Source organism: Ambystoma mexicanum, chromosome 7q, assembly GCF_040938575.1.
Source record: "Ambystoma mexicanum isolate Mex_15411 chromosome 7q, UKY_AmexF1_1, whole genome shotgun sequence".
Taxonomy (NCBI): domain Eukaryota; kingdom Metazoa; phylum Chordata; class Amphibia; order Caudata; family Ambystomatidae; genus Ambystoma; species Ambystoma mexicanum.
This window is the reverse complement of record NC_090941.1, coordinates 263,914,032-263,926,519: the sequence shown is the minus strand read 5'-3', so window position 1 is coordinate 263,926,519 and position 12,488 is coordinate 263,914,032.

Sequence of the window (12,488 nt, the reverse complement as noted above, 5' to 3'; positions counted from 1 at the left end):
TGATTAGGATGAGCCGCAGAGGTTATACATACACCCTATATACTTTGCTGCTCAGAACAGCAGAGCCACAGAGACCACAGAAACAGCTTGAGACCAGAATTCTAAAGAAATGAGATGGGGTCAGAGGAGCAACTGATTTAAAAGCTGGACTGCCTGCATAGGTGAAAGCAAGCAGCTTGAAAAAATGGACAATGACTTCTGGTGCACAACACCATATTTGCCGGAATTACTCTCTGCATCTAATCCAGTAATTTAATGCAGCACAAAAGTCATATGATTACACTTATCTCTGAATTGAAGTGTACCAGCAGTTAACCAGACAAAGGTTGCTCTTTAAAACTAGAAAAATATGGGAAATTGACTCAAATTATGGCAAATGTAAAATTGAAAAAAAGGTGAACATGGCAATAACCATTTAAAACATATCAATGGTTATGCAATGCCTCCAGAATCACATAAATAACTTTCCAACCAACGCCCCAGACACCTCCCTCAATCTCATATTCCTATGTTCCACCTAACCACCTGTACTCCCTCAATTTCCCCCATCTTCACTTTCTAATTCACGTCACCATCTCTAATCCTCCCTCACTCACCCATTCTCCTCCATCATCTATCACTAATCAAAAAATCTATCCTAAATTCATGGTCCCTTATGTTTAACAAGTGAACATCTAGCTCCAAGCTCTCTCTCCTTGAATTGCTCATTCTTTAGTGCAGACCCAAAAGCTGATGATATAAATCACTCCAGAAGGGGTCAATAATGAGTGCATGGTTTGCAAGAAAAACACAACGTTTTATTAGATGCAAATACGTCCGGCAGTGTCAGTCAGTCCTATAGAACAGAAAACCACGCTCAACATGCCTATTCTAAGTTCAATCTTTTATAATGGATAACTGCACATTAGGATAAGCAAAATATATAAAATACAAAAAAATCCAGTGTTCCCCATCATCTTGCACCTATACAAAAATCTATACATCCCTGTAAGGCAAATCCCTTTTGTATCAATAAAACGTATTCAAAGAGCCAAAAATGTGATGCACGAGATATGAGAAAAACAAAAATGTATTATGACTGCCACAGCAGGGAAACATCCAACAGGCATTCAAATTCAATTAGAGAAAATGGCTGGTTATCAATAAAAATAACTTTATTGGGCCATCAGGCCACCAAAGTACATCCTACCGCAAAGTACATCCTGCCACAAAGCATTTGCTTGATTTCACACATTACGTCATTTGGATGTACATGAAAATGAACTTAACCAGGAACCCAAAATGGGACAAAAGAAATAAAAATAAGGTAAAATAAAGCCCCCAGATAACACTATTCAGACTACCACCGGCCCAGCATATCAGCAATTCTCTGTTGACCTTGGCCCCAGAGGTGTAAGGTTTCCACTGGATAAAACATGAATATTTCCAGGAAAGTCAACAGTTCCTAAAAGGGGGTTGCTGGCTGGTTACAAGCTATTGGCGTACCAACCATGCTGCCCAGTTCGCCCAGGGTTGCTCTTGGCCACTCTTTGATCCAAAAATACTAATTTTACAAGATCGTAGTGGTTATCATCTTCACTGGGTAGTCTATAGTAGCCCTTTAGGGCTTCTCTGGCCACAAAACCACAACCCTTGAAATAGCAGAGTCAGTGTAGGCATTTATTCAGAAGAGCTTCCCTTGGCTCTCTCATATTGGGTTGCAATTTGGGTACCCCATGTAAGAACACTGTAGCGTTACTTGGCACCCCCATCCAGATAGCCCACTGTCTCTCTCCCCTATGATACTGGCTTTGGGCTCTAATCACTTTTTCAATTTGACCTCGGGTGCCTGTTATACTGGGTTCATGGAACTCCATTAAGGATTGCCCTACACCAGAACTGGGGGCTTGCTAAGACCCTTAGGTGTTATATGCAGCAATCAATGCTCAACCATGGGATGCGTTGCATGCCTGGGGCATTAGATGGCCCTAGGGCCATTTCCGGGGCAATGGCCGTGGTTGCATTCACTGAAGCTAGATCAGGGCAGGCGTCCTTATCTTCAAGAAACAAGGAGCCCAGTTCCACCAATTTGGTAGGGCATTCTGAGGGTAGACATTGGGGCCCTTTAGCATTGGACATAATGATGGGGTCCCCTGGGAAGCCCCTCCTACTTCCCCCTATGTGATTATCAACTCTAGTAGCAGTTTTATTTTAATAATTGCCACTTCTGTAGACACCTTTTCACAGCTGCATCCCCAAACGGGATGCTCATTTTTCAAAAGTAGATCTGGTGAGGGTTGGGTACCCTGTGATGTTGACTTAGGGGCTCTAAATGGGGTTAAGTAGAGAAAAGACCTGATCCCTGAGAATGTAAATAGGATGGTCTCACTCTGGGTACCGCAGGTGATGCTCGGAAGGGTACTTGTCTTCAAGTGCGACCTCAGTCACAGTCTACATGTCCACTAAATCCAAAGGGAAATGGGGGTGCATTGCAAAGGAGGACAGAGAGGTGTTGGTGATAGTAACCAGCCCAGGTGGAGGATTCTGGCAGGTGCTCTCGATGGGGGGCATAGGAAGCAGATTCTCCGTCTCGAGGTTTGGCAAATCCAGCAAGCAGGGATGGGCCAATGCAAGCAGTACTGTAGGAGCCAAGAGGGAAGCTTGGGTGAAGGCAGGGGAGTCTCGATCTGAGAAGGCTCCAGCTGGGGGAGCTGGGTTTATGATCTGGAATTGGTAAACCTCTTTGGGCAGGGGATAGGTCCCCCCAGAGAAGTTGAAGATGCTGCTGGTCTTTTCTGCCTTAGCAGCAGATTTGCCCACAGGGATCAGTGGGAAAGCTGCTCACATTCTTTTCAACTCCAGAGTCCTGCGCTTAGGCTTATTCTCCAATTGGTCTTGTGGCAAAGACGGAAGAGTGTGCTGTTACAGAGAGAGGGTGGCAGATGAAAACAAAGGGCAGCTTGGGGATGAGGCAACAATATCAATGGCCACAGCTATCATAGCCACATTTCGAATGTATGGAGCAACTAACATTTCACTGATGGTCCATTCCCTCAACTAACTTCATCGATCAAGTTCATTCACACCTGGGACTGTCTCCCCCCTCACTCCATCCTATCTGGACTCCCACAAATTAGCTGTTCCCAGTTTCTGCATGTGTTTCACCTTGTCCTGCCTAAAAATCGAAATTAGCTATGCCCAGTTGTTGCATATGTTTCACCTTGTCCGCCTAAAAAGCCAATTTAGCTGTGCCATCTGCAGCCCTTCCTTTTTACCCCGTTTACACCTCCCCCCTCCCACCCTCTCTGCTAGCACTCTCCTCTTCTTCCATCCGCATTGTATTGTTGGTGTATTCACCCCCTTTTGTTCTGAACCCCCCACCCAACCCCTTCCTCATCTCCTCCACACCTACTTTGCCCATTTCCTTATACCGCAAAATGGCTTAAACTACTCGGAGCGTAGAAAGCACAGTACCCTACCTTTCCTACACCCCTCTTCCCTTCCCCCTTTACCTACCCACCCCCCTCCATTGGATTCATGTCACACCGCTATATAATTGCATGATCCACTTCAACATAGCATTGTATACTAGAATGTCTGTTTTACCCCCTCCCCCCCTATTTTTACCCTGTTTGTGTAAGGCACTTGAAAAATGAAGGACTGTCGCAGAAATGACTGCGTTTTCTTCACTGTTATTTGTATACATGCATTTATCCCTGAATTCACCTGCTCTGTATCATTCAGAAAGTCAAGGGCTCTAAATGACTGTTGTTTTTCCCATTGTTCCCCTCCCCTCCTTTAGCGCTTTGAAACACACCTCTGTGTATAGGCGCTATACAAATAAACAGTAAATAAATTAAATTAAATAAATGGTGGGGCAGGTAAGCAAAATATCAGTCAGCAGAACAGTCGAATAGCCAGAGGGAATGTAGGAAACAGTCACAAAAAGGCACAGACAGTCGATGAGCAACAGTGGGCCAGCAGGGCAATGCCACACAGAATATTTGGTGGTCCCCCTTCCCTGGTTGTGCTCCTCACCTCCTCCGGCGCCTCTGTGCTTGATACCTCTTCCCCAGATAGGAGCAATGGGTAGGTGGTGTCCCCCTTCAATCGCTGAAGCGTTGGATCACTGGATCACTGAGGGCGGTAAGCACTTCCAGCAACCACAAACCCCTAACGGGCCTCAAATGCTATCAATCAGGCACTGTCAAACAGGTGTCAATCAGATGAAGGGGTGAAGGGGCGTGACGTGACGCTCCAACCCTGCAGGTATTATGTCTCTCCTGGGGTCAGGTAGCTCCGCCAGCGGGCCAGCGGCTTCTTAAATCCACCTCCAGAATAGTCTCTTCGGGATGCTACTCATTGCAATCACACACACTCTGCGGGCGCCAAAAACCCACGCCCTTGAAAATGGCTGGTTATCTAGCAATTACAAAAAGGAAAATACAACAAATGTTTCAAAACGTTTTCACTGTTCATTGGCTGGTATGATCCACAACATAGGTGATTTCCTACACTTTCTAACATCATTGGCCTACTCTAATCACGTGGTAAAGGTGACATACTTACTAGTTAGCTCATATTCAGTGAGATCATTTCCATTTTCACGTGCTTTCATTGGACAGTTCCTTTTTGAAACATGTATCAGACAGAATTCATTTACTGTTGGTTGCTCCAGGAGGAGTAGATATGGTGTGAATGCTTACAGACATCTCAACCAATCATTATGTGAGATGTGACAGTGTGAGACATAATATATACATCTTAACTCCCTTCCCATTGACCTCAGTGGTCAGTGGTTGACCCATCGTGCTGCTGTCATCATTGTGAACTGCTTACCATCAGTTCATTTTGCAACTCCATTGTTGGAAAGTTTACTTGTGTGCCGTTCCCGTTCAAACAATTTCATCTGTCTTGTCTCTGACCTTATGCACTGGAGCTTAGCTGCTTGCAAACTTTGTTCTTTCATAATGGCGCAAATGTGTATGTGTATATATCTATTACACAGCCTGTGGTAGCAGCCATGTAGTTATAGTTAAGTTACTCAACTCATAGAAAGAACATTTTTTGGGCAGCTTATAACTTTGCCCCTCCTGAACGAATCCTCACAAAACTTTGAAAATTATTTTCGGGAGTTTGATGTGGATTCGTCCAGGGGGGAGGGGGCAAAGTTATACGGGGTCCAACAATTTTTTTAATCTTCATAGACACAATGGAAAAAAAATGTTGCTTGTCCCTACAGCCTAAACCGCTGGATTGATTTTCACCAAACTTTTTTTAGGAATAGCAGCTTGGTCCCAAAAGTGTGCTTCTGTAAATTTGGTGCAAATCTGTCCAGTAGTTTTTAAGAAATGGGCAAAAAGTAGGTAAAACAAAATTAGCGATATCTGGGTCTGGTCAGCAGACTCATTTCCTGAGTCCACCAACACCTCTGGACCAATCAGAGGGTAACTTGCTGTCCAAAGACATCAAAAATGCACGCTGATTGGATGTTCAAAAACATGAGGTGCATCATAATTTATTAAACGGTCGCCATATTGGATCCGCGAACAGCCACTGTTGTCCACAGACAGCGCAGTGAGGTGTGCATGTGCTTCCGAGTCCATGGTTATTTGTACTGTCAGCAGACAGCGCAGTGAGAAAAAAGTCTGGAAAGCAGTTTTTTTTGTTACTGAAAGAGGGCCTGGAAATGACAGGGGAGTCGAATAAAGTTGATATGTAGCTGTTTTATAGATGAAAAAACATGTGCTGGTGCTGCCGAGTCTGCTGTCAATTTTAGTGTCTGCGGACATCATTTGTATTGGAGGTGGGGGCTCTGGGCGAGTCTCGTCATTTCAAGGTGTATTGTACGTACTTGTTAAGTGTTTTAATTCTATTTTGATGGTAGCCGCCGGCGGCCAGATTTTGGGGGGGCATGGCCGTAGGCCTCAGGAATCTGGCCACTGGTCACACATACTATAGTAATATGTGATTACAGGTAATGTAGGGGAGTATATAGTATTTGTAATATGGTGGAATGATAAAATTGAAGTGTATATGGTATTTACGATTGTAGTACAATTGAGGATAGTGCTCACAAAATATGTATTTGTTTCTTTGCGAAGATAAAAAATAGGATAATTTTTTGTATGGTTACTGAGTTGCATATGGTAATAAAGCTGGAATCTCTGGTTCTTTTTCTGTGAACAAAAAGGTATAATTAGTTAAACAAAAAACCTACTGGAATTACATTCAGTATTTGGCATTTACATAGTTTTAAAGAATGTACATGTTACAGAATAGTTGTGTGTGCTAGCATGGATATAGTATGTGAGTGTAAGTGTGATAGTATGTTTGTTTGAAGTGCGTTGTGATTAAGGGAACGTTTAAAGAAGTTAGATACCTGTTGGTTTATTCTAACTATATTGGACTTTACAAGAGGTTTTGCAGTAACAATAACTGTGATGGCATATTTTAAGTGTATTACAATGAAGGGGGCCTCATTGCGAGTCCGGCGGTAAACGTGCCGGAAATTCCTCGTATTACAATTCCGCCTCCATGATTGCCGGAATCACCGGGGCATTACAACCCCGGTGACCCGGGAATTCCGGAGACGGAATTCGGAAAATCCCCATTCCCATGTAGTCCCATAGGACTCCATGTGAATGGGGAAGTGGAAACACCGGAAACATGCTGTAATGGTGCCGGTGTTTCCATGTCCGCCTGCAGGCGTGTGGTGTTAAACCCGCCAGGTCAGACCTGGTGGGAATGACACCTCCCGCCTGCAGGGCTCTTAATTAGCCGGTCCGGAAATAACAGTGGTGGCATATTTACCACCACCGTTTTTTCCGGACAGGCTGACTTGTAATGAGGTCCAGGGTGTGTTTAATGTAGTTCGATACCTGTTGGCGTATTCTAACTGTCTTGGATTTTGAAAGTACTATTATAGTACTTTAGATGTAGTTAGATATCGATTGGCATATTCTAACGTTTCTTTTGAACTATACTTTAGTGAGTACATTTGGGGTGAAGGAATATTAGGAAGGCATTTGTTAGATTTGGTGGTAATGTTGGAGTATTGTAATTATATTGGACTTTACAAGAAGTTTTGCAGTAACAAGAACTGTGATGGCATATTTGAAGTGTTTTACATTGAATGGCGTTTTTGATGTAGTTAGAGACCTGTTGGCATAGTCTAACTGTCTTGGGTTTTAAAATTACTGTTGTAGTATTGTGGGTGACGTTAGATACCCAATGGGGAATTATAACTGTTTATTGTACTATACTTAATTTATATTATAATAATTAATTAAGCGACTTAATTTGGGTTGAAGAACTATTAAGTAGGCATTTGTTAGATTTGCTGATAACCTATATTTTGGAGTAGTGGAAGTGTCATTACATTCAAGCCAACCACTTCTTTTTTTACATGTGCCGTTTAGCGGCCTAAAGTGGTTGTGGCACCATTGTGTAGATTGTGCCCACTGTTGAGAAGGTTTTCTTGCCAAGAGATACTTGGCAGTGTGTGTTGCATGTAAGCCTACAGTTTTTTTGGTACCATCTGCATTGTACCTTAGAAGCATTAGTATCACATATTGGCCATGTGAATATATTTGTACGCTGGGACGATTGTCTTTTTTGTGTTAAAATGTGTTTTATTAAGGATACACAAACAATGCATGTCGAAACATAGTATGGTAAGAAATAATAACATTGTAACAATTTGTATACAAGTCAAAATTAGATGATTTGAGTTGTTGAGGCAAAACAATGTTGCATTTTATTGAGGCTTTACATAGTCTAGGCATACAATTTATTTTTAGGGATAACACGGGGAAGGGCGAGACATAAAATACATACAAAAAAGAAAAGAAGTGAAGGAGAAGGGAGATAAAAGAGGCAGAGGAGGGATAGGGTAAGGGTAATGATGTATCTATTGTCCTGAGATTAACTTAAAACAGTAAGATTGTCTTTAAGGCAAGAAAATCAATAAACATTCTCCATTTCAATTCATATTTGTGATACAGTTTTGGCGGTTGAAGCATTACAGCCCTCAAATGTAAGTGTGTTACATATGGAATTCCACCATATTTTATGGTTAATAGGATCAGATTTCTTCCAATAAGTTGTGATTTCTTGGACTGCTATTGGAATGAAGAGATCAAATAAATTAGATTTATGGGGATTCAGATCATGAAAGAGGACACTGCGCAAAAATAAAATCTTAAAGTTAAAGGGTTCATTTAACTTAAAAATACATTCAATAATATGCCATACATTGGCCCTCATTACAAGTCCGGCGCTGGACCATGGTGCTATTAGCACCATGGTCCATGCCGGAGTCCGGCATGGTGGATGGCGGAATTACCGCCCCATTCCAAGGTGAGTGGGGCGGTAATTCCCCATTCACCATTTGCCATTCCCATTTTTGCCCCATAGGGCATAATGGGGATGGGGAAGGCGCTAATTATGGCACCGTAAATTACGGTGCCGTAATTAGCACCAAGGTCGCTTAGCGCCTTGGACTTTAACGCCTGCAAAAAGCAGGCGTTAAAGTGTGAATCAGGCGTTAAGGGTTAACGGCGCTGACAGCGCCGTTAAACCCTTAACGCCTGACTTGTAATGAGGGCCATTGTCCCAAAAGTCTTTAATAAATTTACATTTGGATAAGATGTTCAAAACGCCGGGTCTGTGGCTCAGTGGACTAATGCTTCCACTACAGGGACCTGTGTTTGACCTCACCGTCACAGGTTTGAATCCCGGCAGGTCCACTCAGCCCTTCAGCCTTCCGAGGTTGATAAATTGAATACCATTAAGTTGGGTAACAATAAACATCTGTTATTGGTGCCAAGATGCCCCTCAGGGGTGAACATGCGCTTTACAAATAGACCTGTTATGTTATGTTAAAAGATCGACAGTTCCAACATTTATTGTCTAAGGTGATCTTACACTTAAAAAGGGTAGCAGGTGTAATAAAAGTCTATGATGGGAAAAGAAGAGAGTTTGGGTCAAATTACCAGTGACGGTTATGGTAGAAGTGTTTTTCCAAAAGGCCAGCCAGCCGTGATCTTCTAAAGTGGTTGAACAGTCCTTTTGCCATGGTTGCTGTGTTTTCCATTGAGGGTTCTGAATGGAGCCATTAATAAGTTCTTTATAGAAGAGGGAGGTTGAAAACTGCTTGTTATACATATGCTTATCTCTAATGGCAGTACTTTGTCCAGAGGACTCTAACAGGAGCTGTACATTTTCTGTTGAGTATTGGTAATAAAGCGACAGAGGAATGAGGATTTTCTCTCTGAATTCATTAAAGGTTAGCGGTATACCTTGCTTGAAAAGTTGAGGAACAAATTTAATTCCTTTGCGGATCCAATTTTTCCAAAAGATGACTTTGCCATTAATCCTTATTAGCGTGTTAAAACATATAGGCTGTGGTATGAACTCGGATGAATTTGGAGAGATGAAATACCTTCTGATCTGTTTGGCAGTGTATTGACATTATGGTATTTGATATATCTATTGTTTGAATGAAAAGCATAGCAACCAGCAAAAGAGAAAAGTGTAACCATATTGCTTTCTGTATTAACCTATGTAGGGACTAAAAATTGTTAATTTTGACAAAACCAACATTCCGCTTGTTTTTATATAAAAGCAGAATTACATTTGGCATCATCTGGAATTCCTGCCCCTCCGAGGTACATTTTATCTTTAAATGACTAAGAGACATCCTATGCTTTTTCTTTCCCAATAAAAATTTAGTAAGGCATGATTCAACATATTTAAATCATTTACTGGGAATAGGGATTGGGAGCATGAATAAAAAGACACAAGAATCGGGGAGATCATAATTTTAATGGATTGAAGGTGACCCCACGGGATAAAAATAACAGGGACCATGAATCTAGAAGTCTTTGATTTGGGTCAAGATACTGTTGGTGTTCTCTTTAATGATATCTTTGATTGACAAAGACATTTGCAGTCCTAAGTATTTGATTTTCTTAGGGCACAATCTCATGCCATAATATAGGACAAGATAGTTACAGTAAATATTCATGGGAGACATTTTGGATATACCCATATTTAATTTGGATCCTGAGGCTAAAGAGGAAGGTTATTCAATATCGAGTACAATTTGAAAACTCATTTCAGGGTTCTTAAGGAATAGAAGAATGCTGTCCGCATAGGCTACCAATTTGACTTTAAGATCCCCAATGATTATTCCTTGAATACATGGATGTATTCATTTTTTGAAAATCAAAGTTTATTAGCATGTTTAGGATATAACATCATGGATCATATCTCAACATTCTTAACCTTGCTACAGTTATAACAGTGGCCCTTGCCCAACCCACCCCCACCCTCAGAGATAGATTGAGTAACGATATATAGTTCGCGTGAAGAGCTCACAGAGCACATTTCAAGCTACAGTCGAAACCTTTTTCTTTGCACAATGGAGTTTTGGGTTCGGCTCTGTTTTCCCTGTGGGTCATGTCTCTTATAGCACATCATCTATGCACAGTGCCATTCCTGGTGACCTTTTGGTGTTTGGCGTAATCCCCAAGTGTGATGCTGTCAGTTCAGGCCAGACGACCATATTTTTCAAAAAAGGGAAGCCATAGTTCTTCAATGTTCTATTTGGATTCATCAACAATGTGTGTTAAGATTTCCATGTCATAGATAGACCGGACTTTAGTGGCCCATTATTTTTCTCCTGGCATGTGTGGATTTTTCCACTTCTGGGCCAGGCAACACCTAGCTGCAACCAACATGACCTGCAACATGTGACCGTGGGTTTCCTTGTGGTTGTCCCCCACATCAATTCTGAAGAGGAGGAGCCAGGGGCATAAGGTCCTTCCCACTCCATCGACCCCTTTAATCCAGGATAAAACCTCTCCCCAATATGTCTGCACCAACGGGCACCTCGACCACATGTATATATAGTCACCTTTCACCATCCAACACTTCCAACAATGTGGGTCATATCCCTCCCTCATTTTAGCAATCCTTTGTGGGGGATAATGCCACCTGTGAAGTACCTTCAGAGCCTGATGTTGGAATTGGAGCGAGGCCGTTGAGCGGTTAGCTCGTCTGCACATTTTGGACCATCTTATGTCATCCATTACCCCCTAGGTCTTTTTACCATTGTGTCCGCGCTGCTGGGGGATCTCTTGAGGCTGAAAGAAGGAGGAGTTTGTAGAGGCAGGATATCACTCCCTTGGAGCCCTGAGATGTGATGAGGAGTTTCTCGAAGTCCGTCAGATCTCTCCTGAGGGTGTCACCCCATGAGGGTTCAGTGAGGACTCCCTTAAACTGGAGATAGCGAAACAGTGAAAGGCCGCCCAATCCTAGATCCCCCTCTAGATCTTTCAGGGGTGTAAAGGAGCCCCCCACCCAGAGCTTCCCTACCCTGATGAGACCGGCTTTGTACCATTGTTAAAATGCGGCTGGCTCAGCTACCTTGTCTATGAATGGGGGGGCCCAAATACAGCTCAATGGAGATGGCCAGGTTGTAAGCCATCTATAATAGCCCCCTTCCCTCCACACTAACCACAGGACCCCCATAAGTGGGCGGTGCAGGACGCCCCTCGAGATTTGCGCTCTGGGGACCCATAGCCACTTGTCTAATGTAACCGGGGCAAGGACCTTGTTATCCATCACTACCCACTGCTTTTCTGTCCCCGGGATGAAGTGATCTATCAGCACCCTTAGTTGGGAGGCCTTATAGTATGTCTCCAGGTCTGGGAACCCCCCTCCATCCTCCTTCATCCTAGTTAGTACCTCATAGAAGATCCTATGTTTCTTGCTCACCCAGAGGATTCTCAGGAGGGCTTGTTTTATTTCCATTAAGAATGTCTTGGGGACCTGCACGGGAAGCATTTGGAACAAGAATGGAAACTTGGGGAGAATCACCATTTTCACCAGATTGAGGCGAGCCATCCATGAGAGCCCCGATCTCGCCCAACGTTCCATGTCCCCTTTGACTTCTGACCAGAGCGGGGTAAAATTATTGGAAAAGGTTGTCAGGGTTGCGTGTCACATGCACACCTAGGTACCTAACCCCATCCTTCTAGAGCTGGAATGAGAGCCCTCCCACATAGTTTGCCTCTGCCTCTGCCAGATTTCCCCCTATAAACACTACTGAATTCCCAAAGTTCACCTTGAACTCTGAGAGTTCTCCATAGCGTGCAAGGCCCTGCAGCACCAGGAGAACCGTCTGAGATGGTCTTGTGATGTAGAACAGTGCGTCATCGGCAAACAGGCAAATCTTGCACTATGAGTCTCCAATCTGTACTCCATTAATTGCCTCGTCATTTCAGACAGAAATCGCCCAGGGCTCCATGACCAGTGCATATATTAGGAGGGATAGAGGACATCCATGCCTTGAAATATTTGCAAATCTCATGTTCTTCAAATAGGACACAAACCTCACATTGAAGTTCAGCTGCTTGAAATAGTAGCTAATGACACCCATCAGTAATGAGTGTCTGTGCAGGAAACAAAGTTGATTAAGATGAGCTGCAGTGGGTAGGAAA